This window comes from Thermobia domestica, chromosome 3 (assembly GCF_964235325.1).
Source record: "Thermobia domestica chromosome 3, izTheDome1.hap1.1, whole genome shotgun sequence".
In the NCBI taxonomy this organism is placed as follows: domain Eukaryota; kingdom Metazoa; phylum Arthropoda; class Insecta; order Zygentoma; family Lepismatidae; genus Thermobia; species Thermobia domestica.
The window spans coordinates 34,873,662-34,888,628 of record NC_137456.1 but is presented as its reverse complement, the minus strand read 5'-3'; the positions used below and the strand labels follow the sequence as shown (position 1 = coordinate 34,888,628).

The window sequence follows — 14,967 nt, the reverse complement described above, 5'->3', positions numbered from 1 at the left end:
AAAAGGACGCCATTACTCGAGCAGACGGTTCTACCTAATTTTGACATATTTCGTACATTTTGACGTTACGTTTTAACTTCGTATTTCTTTTAGCCCAGCATGAGCTATATGAAAAACTCCAATACTACATGGAGATTGTTTTCAGGAGGGCTCAGAAAGTGTGGACGTATGACAAGAACTAGTGCATAAAACGAACCAACTTGTGGTAGGTGACCAATAAAATCCACGATGTAAGAGTGCACTTTGTGTAGAAAATCCATAAGAACCAATATTTAATCCTTAAGTACTCGCGCGGGATGTACACAAACCCCCCAAACAGGTAGGGGAAACCGTTGTAACTTGAGCACAGTGTACCTTGGAAAACTCGCATGTTTCTGAGCTGCTATACTATCTAGTGGTGATTCAATGAACTATATGATGTTTTGACATTGTCAGACAGTCTCATCGTGGCTTTCGTTGTACTCAGAAGCGTATGTAGTTTATGGAAGTGAAAAACTTTTTTTCAGGGATAAAACGAACTATTTAGAAATTGAAATATTGCTTTTTAATGCGATTACTGTTTGTTGTTTGTATAATCTGTAATAATCTGTTAGTTCAGGGGGATTAGGTGAGCATTTTTGTGACTTGTTTTTCTGCGCTGAATGTAGCGTTATCATTATTGCACCCTTTTAGTAATTGTCTACAGCGTCTTGTACGAAGCTGAGCTGAAAGGAGCTGAGCGATTGGAACGAAACTTACAGGATGAATAGCCCATTGGACAGCAACCAAACCGCGAAAAAACTAAATTTTCCATTTGCAAATACAAAGGGGGACGGGGGGCAAAACCCTAAAAAATTATCTAAATGGCACAAAACACATAAATATTAATCACAGTACGGCACTGAAGACAAAAATAATTTTTAAAATTTTTCTACTGCTATTTGAAGGGAGCAGAGGGGGCATATTCCTCCATAGAATCCTATGGTTCGGCTCTTGGGTCTAGTCTAGAAGGAGCTGAGCAATTGGAACGAAACTTGCAGGATTAATAGCCCATTAAACAACAACCAAACCGCGAAAAAACTAAATTTTCCATTTGCAAATACAAAGGGGGGACGGGGGGCAAAACCCTAAAAAATTATGCAAATGGCACAATGCTCATAAATATTAATCAGAGTACGGCACTGAAGACAAAAATAATTTTTAAAATTTTTCTACTGCTATTTGAAGGGAGCAGAGGGGGCATATTCCTCCATAGAATCCTATGGTTCGGCTCTTGGGTTTAGCCTAGAAGGAGCTGAGCGATTGGAACGAAACTTGCAGGATTAATAGCCCATTAGACAACAACCAAACAGCGAAAAAACTAAATCTTCCATTTGCAAACACAAAGAGGGGACGGGGGGCAAAACACAAAAAATTTATCCAAATGTAACAAAACTCATAAATGTTCATCAGAGTACGGCACTGAAGACAAAAATAATTTCTAAAATTTTTCTACTGTTACTTGAAGGGAGCAGAGGGGGCATATTCCTCCATAGAATCCTATGGTTCGGCTCTTGGGTCTAGCCTAGAAGGAGCTGAGCGATTGGAACGAAACTTGCAGGATTAATAGCCCATTGGACAACAACCAAACCGCAAAAAAACTAAATCTTCCATTTGCAAACACAAAGAGGGGCCGGGGGGCAAATCACCAAAAATTTATCCAAATGTAACAAAACTCATAAATATTCATCAGAGTACGGCACTGAAGACAAAAATAATTTCTAAAATTTTTCTACTGTTATTTGAAGGGAGCAGAAGGGGCATATTCCTCCATAGAATCCTATGGTTCGGCTCTTTGGTCTAGCGTAGAAGGAGCTGAGCGATTGGAACGAAACTTGCAGGATGAATAGCGCATTGGACAACAACCAAACCGCGAAAAAACTAAATTTTCCATCTGCAAATACAAAGGGTGGACGGAAGGCAAAATCGTAAAAAATTACCTAAATGGCACAAAACTAATAAATATTAATCAGAGTACGGCACTGAAGACAAAAATAATTTTTAAAATTTTTCTACTGCTATTTGAAGGGAGCAGAGGGGGCATATTCCTCCATAGAATCCTATGGTTCGGCTCTTGGGTTTAGCCTAGAAGGAGCTGAGCGATTGGAACGAAACTTGCAGGATTAATAGCCCATTAGACAGCAACCAAACCGCGAAAAAACTAAATTTTCCATTTGCAAATACAAAGGGGGGACGGGGGAAAACCCTAAAAAATTACGCAAATGGCACAATGCTCATAAATATTAATCAGAGTACGGCACTGAAGACAAAAATAATTTTTAAAATTTTTCTACTGCTATTTGAAGGGAGCAGAGGGGCATATTCCTTCATAGAATCCTATGCCCAAGCGGCACACCGACGTCGAAAAGACGTGGTTTTTTTGGTGTAAAACACCGTAAAATACACCGAACATGACGTGATTTACACTTTTTTTCCCACGTGGAAATGTCCGGGAATATGACGTGATTTTTATGACGTCTTTTACACGTGATAGAATATGACGTGATTTCTATGACGTCTTTTACACGTCATAGAAATGACGTGTAAATCACGTCTTTTTTACGTGATTTTCACGTGTAAATCACGTCTTTTTCACACCCTTCATGTGAGTTGGGGGGGGGGGGCGTTCTCGAAATGAGGCGGCGAGAAGCAAAGGTGTGTAAGTGATATTTGCAATAATGTATGGATGTCTCAAAAATGGATTCTGCACAGCTAAATATACAAACTGGATGGTGAAGCTCGTCGCAGTCCAATAGAAAGTCTACCCATGAATGCTCTACGCCGAACTTCATGATACAGTTTGTATATTTTGCTGTGTAGAATCCATTTTAGATACATACATACTCTATTGAAAATGTCACTTACACTCCTTTGCTTCTCGCTGCCTCAAATGTCATGGAAGTCTGACAGGATTGTTCAGTTCCAAATGTCAAAGCCATTAGAAATTGATGTGCATCCGCAGTTTTGACATTAGGAATTTTAATCCCAAGTACTACCTCGATTATTCGCCACACTTTTGAGGCTATTTATCAGCCCCTATTCAACCGTTTTGCACCAAAGTTAGAGGTTAGGCTACTAGGGCTACCTAGTTTTGGCCCCGTAAATTTTGAAATAGATCGGTTGGATAGTGGTTGAAACAAATAACCCTGAAACTGTGTCGGATAATAGAGTCTACTATACATAGATTGAGACTCCTAATGTCAACACTGGATACACATCAATTTATGATTATTTGGACATATGGAACTGAATAATAATAATAATAATAATAATAATAATATCTACTCTAAAACACAGCTTACATCACATTTTTTAAAAAAATGATGAAAAAGAAAATATCATACTTTTTCTTTCTTCTTAACTGCGGTTTTTTTTTTTTTTTTTTTTTTTTTGACAGTTCTGAACTGATCTCTGGCCGCAACACTTTTCTTGGGTTAAATAAAAAATCTACGAATAACAACTGGACAACATTTATTATAAGTAAAAACAATAATGAAAATAAATTTAGCCTCGTGGCTGCTGCTTGATTTTTCACCATTGTGTTGTAATTTGCATAATAATTTACAAGCTCCTATACCAGATAAGCAAGACCAGTGGGTTATTGTAATAAATAACAGATCAGGATAGACCCTAAGAACCCTAGATCTTGGCACAGCGAAATGCATCATCACCACCCTCTTTCGCAAGCACACATTGGGGAACGTCAAAGTATTGTGGTCTATTTGATTGGTCTGTACCAAGATTTGGAAATTTCGCTTCTCCGAAGGTTCGTATTATCTATGGATTGGAGATTTCCATATCCAATTGACCACCTCTAGTGTTGTTGATTTCTATTTTTTTAGTATTTGGATACTAGCCTATTGAATAGTACATATTCGCCTCTTAATGTGTGGTATATTTACCTACACATTAAGAAACGAATATACAATAGCTGTCGAGGAATAATTATATACCTAATGCAACAGGAAAGAAACGGCAGCGCTTGCTCCACGAAAAATTTAAAGCCATACATTAAAAAGAAAACCGAGACGCATTGGATCGACTTGAAAAACATTAAAAAAAAAAAAAACTCGAATGTAAGACTCACCCTTGGCGGAAAAGAAAGCCCTACATAACTTAAGAATGAGAAAAGACGAATAAACATGGTAAAAACAAAGAATGAAATGGAAAAATAAAGGAACATTGTACTTACAGTCCTAAGAAAATGAAATGAAATGAAATCTTTGAGTTTTACGTCCCACGCATATACCGGTTAGGCTAAAGGAAACAGTGATAATGAGAAATGAATGAAATGGTGGAATGAAGAAAGTGGGAGGAAACGGGAGAACCCCGAGAAAACCCACGCACACGGTGTTTGTCCACTACAAAGTTCACTTGGCGGGGGCTGGGGTTGAACCCCAAGCAAAAGAGGTGAACGCTCTACCACTGAGCCACCGCGGCCCTTAGTACTAAGAAGAATCCACTCATTTCGTCACTGGAATTTATTCATGTGCATTTACTAGTACCTTCTTCTTAATGAAATTACGGTACAACACGTGCTTCCATAAATTTTATAGCTATCCATTATTACGCTAGTATGCGCACACATACACACAAACACAACCACCTTTATTTTGGAGGTGAAAAATCGAAAAAGAAAGTACATCTTAAAATTAATTAATCTCTGAGGGATGAAAGCGAAAACACATAACCATTAATTTGAATTCTACATTTATTAGTTATATGTACAATGTGGACGTTTTGTCGTATAAAATAATATTCATACTGTTTGTAATGCAACAAGAAATACTGATTGTCTATATTATTTGTAATACAAACAAGAAATATGTAGACAATGCATATCTGTTGGTTATAATCTAAAACTTACAGAGATCTTTTAACAATATAAAATAAAAAGAATTAAATTTTCCTATAAATTTCGTATGAAGGAAAACACCTTTCATAGTTATTGAAAGTACAGAAATACAGCATCATATCAAAAAAGCCTCACGTCCTTAAGTAGGTTAAAAATGGAGACTGCGGTAAGTATCCCACTTCTTCGTCTATTATATCAGTAGCAGTTTCTTCCATCTTTTAATTTTCGAAAGAGATGCCTTTACCTTGATTTCCAACAAAGCGAGGAGGAACAGGTCAACATGTTTCAAGCATGCCGAATCCTTTTCATCCGCAAACAACAAGGCAGATGGAAGTGAATATCTTTCTACTAACGTTTTGAAGATTTGTGGCAATTGTTCATTTGAAGATCTTTATTTTTACTCACGAATGATAAGTGTCTTTAAGGCTAGTTTGCACAACGTGAACTTTGCTCTTTTTTCCGCGGGAGTTAAATTTCATCGCCAGCTCTTTGGAAACCAAGCATCAGAGAAAGGTCCCTTATCCTCCCAACGATGACAAATAGGAACACTGAAACAGAAAAAAAAAAAATCATGAACAATCATAGTGCAATTTTTCAGGTACGGAGAAAATTTAAAAAAAAAATAATTACAATACGTCATGTGCAACTACAATCAATACGCAATAAAACGATTAGTTACTGCACTCGCTTGCATGAAGTCACTTATTCTCAAAAATCCACTTTTAACGGCCTTCCATACAGCGAAATTAAACTACCATTAATTTTAGTTATTCTGTAATAGCTTAACTTTTGATTTTATTGCAGCTGTTAACTCTGATTGTTCAGGAGGATCAAACAAGTTGGGGGATATAAAACTTTATATATACAGATACATGACAAATAATTCTGAAAGACTCATAGAAGCCTACATTACGTATGTTCTCATAATATAAAATGCCACTCTAAGACCAACTTTAGGATGTGAGCTAAAAGTGACGATCAAGTATATTGATACGATATTACAACTGATGCAAAAAAAAAAAAACTTTGAGTTTTTCGTCCTACAGTTATGTCGGCTCGGCTAAAGGAGACGGTGATGATGAAGACTGAATGAAATGGTGGAATGAAGAAAGTGGGAGAACCTCGAGTAGACCCACGCACACTATGTTTGTCCACCACAAAGTTCACTTTGCGGGGACTGGGATCATAACTGATGCAGACTGATCTAGTAAGAATAGTTTTTAGGGTATGAAACAAAGAACTTTCTAATAATAAAATAATATAGCTACTCATTTATCAAACACAACTGGACAACGATAGAAATTACATGTATTATCTTTCACTACTGCTATGTAACCCCCAAAATGAAGTCAAAATTCCGCATTTGCATATACTGACAGAACTGCGCTATCGGATGCAGCAATCTGACAAGCTGTACACAGGTGGAACTAACCAGAAAAGTTATCCTTCTACTGTGATAAGAAATTTTATCCTGATTGGATACGATTTGGTAAGTTAAATTTATGATGCAAGACGAAACATACATTAGCATTTCAAAATATGACAAAAAATAAAGTGAAAATTACAAACAAAATGGTGTATAACTTATGTATTCCGAAAAATAAAAAATTGTGAGCAAACGCTCCCTCACTTGTTACTGGAGTATTTTTAAAAAATAAGACTTCTAGAACCAGAATTCTGTCACAAGCAGTAGGGTGAAAATCGTCACATTATTTGTTCTGAGCAGGGTTAGAAGTTGCGGCAGTTATTAATATTATTATTATTATTATTAATAATAATAATAATAATAATAACAATAATAATAATAATAATAAAAATAAATTTTCTCTTTGGTGAAAATTATATTTTACCCCTCTGTTGAGAAAAATATTTTCGGGAGGAGTACTTTTACCCATTCAAAAAAAAAAAAAAAAAGCGCGAACACTATAACATGTGATACATTCCATATTAAAGCTTTGCTTATATATAAATAAGTCAAATAAAATAATTGCTGAAGGAATAAAAATTAATAAACAAGGAAATCTTTAAAAATCTAAAATAATAAATAAATAAATAAATAGAGTGTATCTGAAGAAGACAAGGGTAGTTGCTGAAACAGTTACATTTAAATAAAATTGGCGCAGCTGTGGCTCGGTGATAGAGCGTTCACCTCTGGTGCCTGGGGCCCCTGGTTCGATCCCAGCTCACTTCAAGCGGCTTTTCTTGGAGTTCTCCAATTTTTTCCCACATTCTTCATTCCACCATTTAATTCACTTCTCATCATCACCGACTCCCTTAGCCTCAGTGCCTGATCGTGGAACGTTAAATTGAATATTTCGTTTACATAAAAGTATTGTCTTGTTCAACAATTATTTTATTTTAGTTAAGTACTAATAAAATATTACTACTTTCTTTCATTTCTTCTTACTCGGCATTTTCTTACATGGGTATTATAAAATAACATGTCAAAAACTCACCTGTCGCAACTCTGGTATGTATGTCATCCTCCTCAGTGATATTTCTAGAGCAGCTCGACGAGCAGAAAGGGGTCAGAGTTACGGCTTTCAAGTTCAGTTAAGAAAGATTCCGTGCTAGGTGGTCTGCTGTTGATCAATTCATCATTTGCAGGAGCATTGGCCACACGCTCTGGAAAGTGGGAGTACATGCAAGGCTTATTTTGGCAAATAACATGTATTTACAGCTAGGCTTATTACAACGACTAAATACATTTAACACGAAATGAAGCAGTTTAATTTCATGTAAACAGTAAAGTGAGTTTTTACTGCATTTTGTATTAAAAAAAAAAAAAAAAAAGAGATTATAGCGGAAAATGAGTTGGCAGGAAAATATCAGCCATAAATTTCACATGCTTTCTGTTCTGGATATTTTCAGCGTAAAGGACGGTGTGAAGAAGAGTCTGAAATCGTCTCAACCTCGGTGCAGGAATGGTCACTTCTTAAATGGAAAGATACATAAAATAAATATTGACAAACTTGTGGACAGATAGATTTTATGGATTATTGTCTGCACGTTGTTAACAAGAACCAGGGATCGGAAAATCTTTGAGTTTTACGTCCCACGGTTATGCCGATTAGGCTAAAGGAGACGGTGATGATGAGTAATGGATGAAATGGTGGAATAAAGAAAGTAGGAGGAAACGGGAGAACCCCGAGAAAACCCACGCACACGGTGTTTGTCCACCACAAAGTTCACTTGGCGGGGCTGGGATCGAACCCGGGACCCCAAGCCCCAGAGGTGAACGCTCTACCACTGAGCCACCGCGGCCCCATAAGAAGCAGGGATCGGATTTGAGAACGGAGTGAGAGCGTAAAATATCGCATCTTGAACACAAAGAACACAAATGACTACCTGCGTTTTCGAACGCGGACATTTTTTGAAAAAAAAAAAAAAACACCAAGACAAGTAATTTCTTGCTATGTATTGCTTCATTTAAATTCTGCAACGTGTAAAAAAAAAATCTTACATTTATAATACAAACTTGAAAAAAATCAAGAGCTCCAAATCTGAGGTAGGTTTTATTTTTTAAAAAATAAAAAAATATGCTACTCTGGGAGGGGCAGCAGATATGTAAGCCCCGAAGGAAGCAATGAGGTATGTTTTTTTTTTTTTTTTTTTTTTTTTTACTGATGGGCTGCAGTGCCTGTCGTAGAGCGTTCACTTCTAGTGCGTGGGGTCCCTGGTTCGATCCCAGCTCGTGCCAAAGGGACAAACACCATGTGCCTGAGTTTTCTCGACATTCTCCCGTTTTCGCCCACTTTCTTCATACCACCATTTTTCACATTTCATTATCACCATCTTCCTTAGGCTCGGTGCCTTTCCTGGGGAGTGAAACTAAATATTTAATTTCATTTCTTTTTAATGATGAGGAATTGGTGTTCTAACTGAAAGCAGGTTTTTGACCCAAAGAGGCTTCCATTGTTAATGCGCAGCCCCCAACCACGGTCCCTTAATAAGACATTTGGTTTCCTTTGAAACGTTTCACGATTAGCAGTGGAAATCATAATAATATAGTCATGTAAGGATACTTAATTGAGCTGGAATATATTTTTTTGAACTTCAGTGGCAACATTGATAAGTATCCATCATCACATGCTGGCACTGGAGTAAGTACTGTAATCTAAAATGCGAGGGAGCTGTCTACTCAATTAATGAACAAAATATTCGAACAGTCAAAAACCCGTTACATTATTATGATTTCCACACCGAATTCTGTAGCACAGTTACGGTAGCCAAGTGTCTTGTGAGGGTGTGTAGGGCGATGCTTGCAGTTTGAGAGTGCTCTCAACTGGAGTAATATCCTCCCACTGATTATGCACATATACAAGGGGGGCACTACTTTAGCAAACGGGTCTACCGAATATTAATCGATTTTGTGGATTTTTTCACTAAATTTAAGACAGTAGTGCTACAAAAGGCTAAACAAAACATAACTGAGTGTGCGAAGGGGTTAGAACTTCCATCGGGCTCGTTGTTTCTAACTCTGAAGTCATACATGATTGGCATTGCAACAATTGCCGAGGGTCATTTCCCAAAGGGGTTCACTCGAGCAGTCGGTTCTACCTAACAGGAAATTCATAGGTAACATACGATGTGAAACATATTTTTGTGAAGGAATGAAAGTGTGAATGTAAGTAATTAATGTCAATACACAGCAAATTGAAATGAATTTTGGGCATTATTCGGGCAGACGGTTCTACCAAATTTTGACATATTTCTTACAGTTTCATATCAGGTTAGAACAATGCATTTCTTTTAGCAGAGCATTAACTAAATCAGAAGCTCCATTAGTGCTTGCAGATTGACTTCAGGCCTCAGTACAAATACAGCGTGGACGTAAAGCGTAACAATTTCAGTGAATAAAACATGAACCAATTTATATCAACTCCCCACTAAAAAGCAGGAATAATATATAACCGAGTCAGGGTAGGAGCACAGCAACAGGGTCCGAGCGGCAGCGACGGGATGCGTCCGTAGGGAACAGGCGCGTCAGCGACGTCTAAACGAGAACAGTGGAAGAGCACACTTACATATACAATACTTTCACTGATCACTTAAAATTCAATTCAATATGATGTACACTGACAGTAATTATGAAAAATGTTTCTTATAATATTTTACCTATAAATTTTCTATTTGGTAGAACCGTCTGCTCGAGTGAAGGCGCATTTTGAGTGATAGTGAAAGCATTGTAAACGTAAGTGTGCTTTTCCACTATTCTTCTTTACGCGCATAGTCCCCGTCGCTGACGTGCCTGTTCCCTAGGAACGCACCCCCTCGTTGCCGCTCGGGCCCTCTTGCTGTGCTCCTGCACTGATTCCAATAGAATGCATTTGTGCTTTTTAGTGGGCACCTAGCAAAAGTTGTTTCGTGTTTTATGCACTGTACTTAATATGCCACGCGTCGGGAAGGTTCTAGAACACAAGTCCCCCCATATAGGTTAACAACTAGATTGGTTCGTTTCTGTACCAAAGTTTAACATTTAATTCACATGTATTGTTGAGCGAGCGTCAGCGAGTGAAGGCGGGTTAGAGCCCCGCACGGCACGTTCTTTTCTGTCTTTGTTACAATTAAGTGGGAAGGGGGACCTGTGTTCTAGAACCTTGCCCCATGCGTCTACTCTATATTTATACTAACCCCCGTGAAGGCAATCTGCAATTAGTAATGGAGCTCCTCATTTAGTGCATATTAAGCTAAAGGAAATACAATGCTCTAACCTAACCTGAAAATGTAAGAAATTTATCAAAATTTAGTAGAACCGTCTGTTCCAGTAATGCCTCCAAAAGCATACATTTACTGTCATCTCGTTGTTTCCTTGTATTTAGCAATCTTTCGCCTTGGCAAATAGTACCACAATGCGTGCAGTTTTTATTATACGGATCCATAGTGTAAGTAGTAGTAGTAGGAACGGGTTAGAAGAAGCCCCGCGGAGGTTGGTTGGTCCTGTTCTTGACATGAAATAGGCAAACTTTTCGTATATTTTACAATCAATGGATCTGTATAGTAAAACTGCACCACAGAATGACATACCTTCCCATGCATACTCACTCCCATGTACGGTTTATTGAGAATAATAAAACATACATTATCGTTTTACTACCTTCACTATTAATATTTTATATAGTATTCTACCTAAAATATTTAATTTGATACAGGCGTCTGCAAATGTTAACCTAATGGAGGTATCCAAGTTCTTTCTACGGTATTTTAATACACTGTAATAAGAAACCATAGGCAACGCTGTATGAGGAGCTAATCTTCACAATTATAATACTCAATCTGCTGAATTTTACACAGAATGCACTACTATCCATTTCATAAAGATAGGCCCCTGACTTTGTGCTGCTGCCATGACGTTCAGTCAAAACTTATATTGCATTGTCGTACCTCGTTGGAATTGCTGGAATGTTGTCTTTTCGATACTTAAGATATAAAAATTTTCTTTGTACTATGTAGTGAGAAAAAAATAAAAATTAATGAAAAAGTGCGTATTTTTTCGTACTTTTTTGGTAGATCAATGTTTATAGGATTATATCTCAGAAAAGAGATCACGTGAAATAATTTCCTGTGTACAATATGTAGATGCATCCATTAACTGTAAGTTGTGAAAAATTCTATTTTCATCACTTGATACTTTTTGTGTAATTAAAACAAATGTACGACGCTCTGATCTCCTTTAGCATGGTAGGTAGAGAAACGTACAAAACACTGTTCGAAAATTTGGAATTCTAGTGTTCCAAATATTTGAAACTATTAACAAAAAAGGTTTAGTTGGTAGAGTATTTATTTTTTTAATTTTTTTTTTTTTTTTTTTTTTACTTCAACATATTCTCTGCGTTAAGCGGTGAGCCATGTTGCAGCCCAATCTTTAAATTCCCCGCGCTTATATGAAGACACAGCATAGAGTAAGTGGAAGTGCGGCACCGCTGTCGTACAGTGTTGTCGCGTTCAGGAAGCCTGTAGCGCGAAGCGTACTTCATAAAGAATGTAATAGGAAAAAGTATTTATTATAATATTTCACAACATCATAAAAATAATAATAATGCATTACATATCTCAATGTAATCAAAATAAAACGTTGAAGTAAAACATCTCTTAATCTATTTACTTCATTCACTTTCGTGATGGGTTTGTTGACTCATCGCTGCTCCTGCTATCTTCCTGAACACTTATTAACAATGGCTCCATTTCTACCTCAAGATCTATCATATCAGTATACACACTTTCCAGCTTAGGAACATGTTAAAGGTTAAAAAGAAATGTAGCCTTGATAATCACGTGTTCACCCAAGTTCTGCGATCAATTCCCCTGCCGAATGTACAGTAATACAGAATGGGTCCTTTGTTTTCTTTCAACGAAAGTAAACAATGCAATGAGTAGGTGACGAGGTCTAATCACGTCGCACTGATTTCGTCTTCAACACTTCCCTTCGGTTCGTAGGCGTTAAAAGCTTACACACGCATACAACCTGAGGCTGCGCCGGGAAAGAGAGAGAGAGAAAAGAACGTGTCGTTCCTATTCAGACAGATTCTGATGTAGTTTGGAGCGATAACATTCAAGTAAACGCAAAACCCCTGTTTAGTGGTGTCCCGGGAATTGATCAAAATACTGGGCTATCTACAGAATATTCCACATATAAAGTGTTTCAGCTGTTTTTACCGATGAAGTTTTATAGTAAAAAAAAAATTGAGTTGATTTTGAATTGAACGTCCTGTTCAGCAGTGAGGCTATATAAGACGTGGACCTACTGATAAACGTGGAATCCAAACTATAAGTGCGTAGCATCCGCAAGGTGAAAGAAAGTTTTTAATAAATATTAGCGTTTATTACAGGAATGCAAATAACCATTCACCCGGGGCGTGTGGTTCATCGGTGCGGGCGAGTATTTAATATCATATGGAAGTAAATTATTTTTATTATGTGATGTGGGCTAGTAACTATTTTCTTGGGCGAGTAAACTTTTGTTGCTTATCTACATCCCTGGTTTATTGCCTGATATATAAAGTTGGACTTTGCGTGGGAAAGTGCTTCGAAATGTACAACACTAAAGAGAAGTACTGGGACTCCTAGATCTGAAAACAGATTTTCTGTGAAGTGTAAACTCAGTATTACATATCAACTAAGGTTGTGTCGTATAATAAAGTTTGTGCTTGTATTTGTTTCTGTGCAAGTGTATTTTGTACTGCGTACAGTAAGTGAAAAACTGACGAAAAGCAACAAATTTCCGAGGACCATCACATACAAATCCAAACAAAATAAGAGTTCGCTTTTCTAATTTTGAACACTTGGGACATTTACTGTATATCCTGTTAATTTCTAAGAAATTGGTTCAAAATCTGTGGAGACATAAAATTTTAAAACTATCTAAAAAGTGCCGGACAGTGTGCATGACAAGTTTAAATACCCGTCCGGCTGAGAGTGTATAGCGCCGGGAAAATGTGGCAACGTAGCACTCCGTATAAACTGCGATAGGAAAGGGCGCAAAGCGGAGAAAATCATAATGTCATATTTGTGATTGTTTATCTTTTATAACAAGTCAAAACAGTTTGGTTGAAAAAGCTACTTTAAGATCTTTCTAAAAGTTTTTTTCAGATTGTAAATACACCGCAGCAATCCAGAGATAATGATGTCTCACTTTTTGCTGAATAACAAGAAAATTACTATGTGTTGAGTAATGAAATTTTCAGAACTTACAGGTAATGTATGCATCTACATATCGTGCACAGGAAATTATTTCATGTTATGTCCTTTCCGAGATATAGTCCTATAAATTTTGATTTACCAAAAAAGTACGAAAAAATACGCACTTTTTCATTAATTTCTATTTTTTTCTCACTACACAGTACAAAGAAAATTTTTATGTCTTAAGTATTGAAAAGACAGCATTCCAACGAGGTACGACAATGTAATATAAGTTTTGACTGGACGTCACGGCAGCACCGCCAAGTCAGGGGCCTATCTTTATGAAGTGGATAGTAGATAGGAATAGGATAGGAATTATACTTACTTGTCTTAAAGCTGACCTTTATCACAGGTGCCTTTAACAAAACACATTATGTATATTCACATACCAGCAAAACACGACTCTGCAAATGGCTCACGATTCCCAGCATGCACTGCTCGCAGTTACAGTACGGGGAACGTCCGAGCTTCTTAGCACCTAAAAAAGACGTCTATTTTTGGTGACGTTCGACACGTGATTCTTTCTACCATTCTGGCACGTGATAAACACGTACAATTTAGGTCATGTTTGACACGTCATTTTTGTTACCATTTTGGTACGTGATAAAGACGTTCCAAATTTTCAAAAGACGCCATTTTGAATTCGAACCCCAAAAAAAGACGTGTTTATGACGTGACTGTGCTACTTGGGTGGTTCGACTCTTGGGTCTAGCCTAGAAGGAGCTGAGCGATTGGAACGAAACTTGCAGGATTAATTGCCCATTGGACAACAACCAAACCACGAAAAAAACAAATTTTTCGTTTGCAAATACAAATGGGGGACGGGGGGCAAAACCCTAAAAAAATATCCAAATAGCACAAAACTCATAAATACTAATCAGAGTACGGCATTGAAAACAAAAATAATTTTTAAAATTTTTCTACTGCTATTTGAAGGGAGCAGGGGGGGGGCATATTCCTCCATAGAATCCTATGGTCCGGCTCTTGGGTCTAGCCTAGAAGGAACTGAGCGATTTCAACGAAACTTGCAGGATTAATAGCCTATTAGAGACCAGCAAGTACGTGAAAAAATTAAAATTAACTTTTGCAAATTGAAGGGTGCTTGGGGCAAAACCCTAAAACATTATCCAAATGGCACAAAGCTCATAAATGTTAATCAGAGTACGGCACTGAAGACAAAAATAACTTTTAAAATTTCTCTACTGCTATTTGAAGGGAGCAGAGGGGGCATATTCCTCCATAGAATCCTATGGTTCGGCTCTTGGGTCTAGCCTAGAAGGAGCTGAGCGATTGGAACGAAACTTACAGGATGAATAGCCCATTGGACAGCAACCAAACCGCGAAAAAACTAAATTTTCCATTTGCAAATACAAAGGGGGAACGGGGGGCAAAACCCTAAAAAATTATCTAAATGG

General features: G+C 37.3%; 1 long non-coding RNA gene across 1 annotated transcript; it reads right to left on the bottom strand.

Annotated features, from left to right (window-relative positions):
* Nucleotides 1–4,317: 4,317 nt before the first annotated feature.
* LOC145681406 (uncharacterized) lies at nucleotides 4,318–11,298 on the bottom strand. The gene is made up of 3 exons (XR_014130776.1): nucleotides 11,003–11,298; nucleotides 7,330–7,498; nucleotides 4,318–5,421 (listed from the first exon to the last, which is right to left on the bottom strand). It is a non-coding gene; the product is annotated as an uncharacterized LOC145681406 (long non-coding RNA).
* Nucleotides 11,299–14,967: the final 3,669 nt, after the last annotated feature.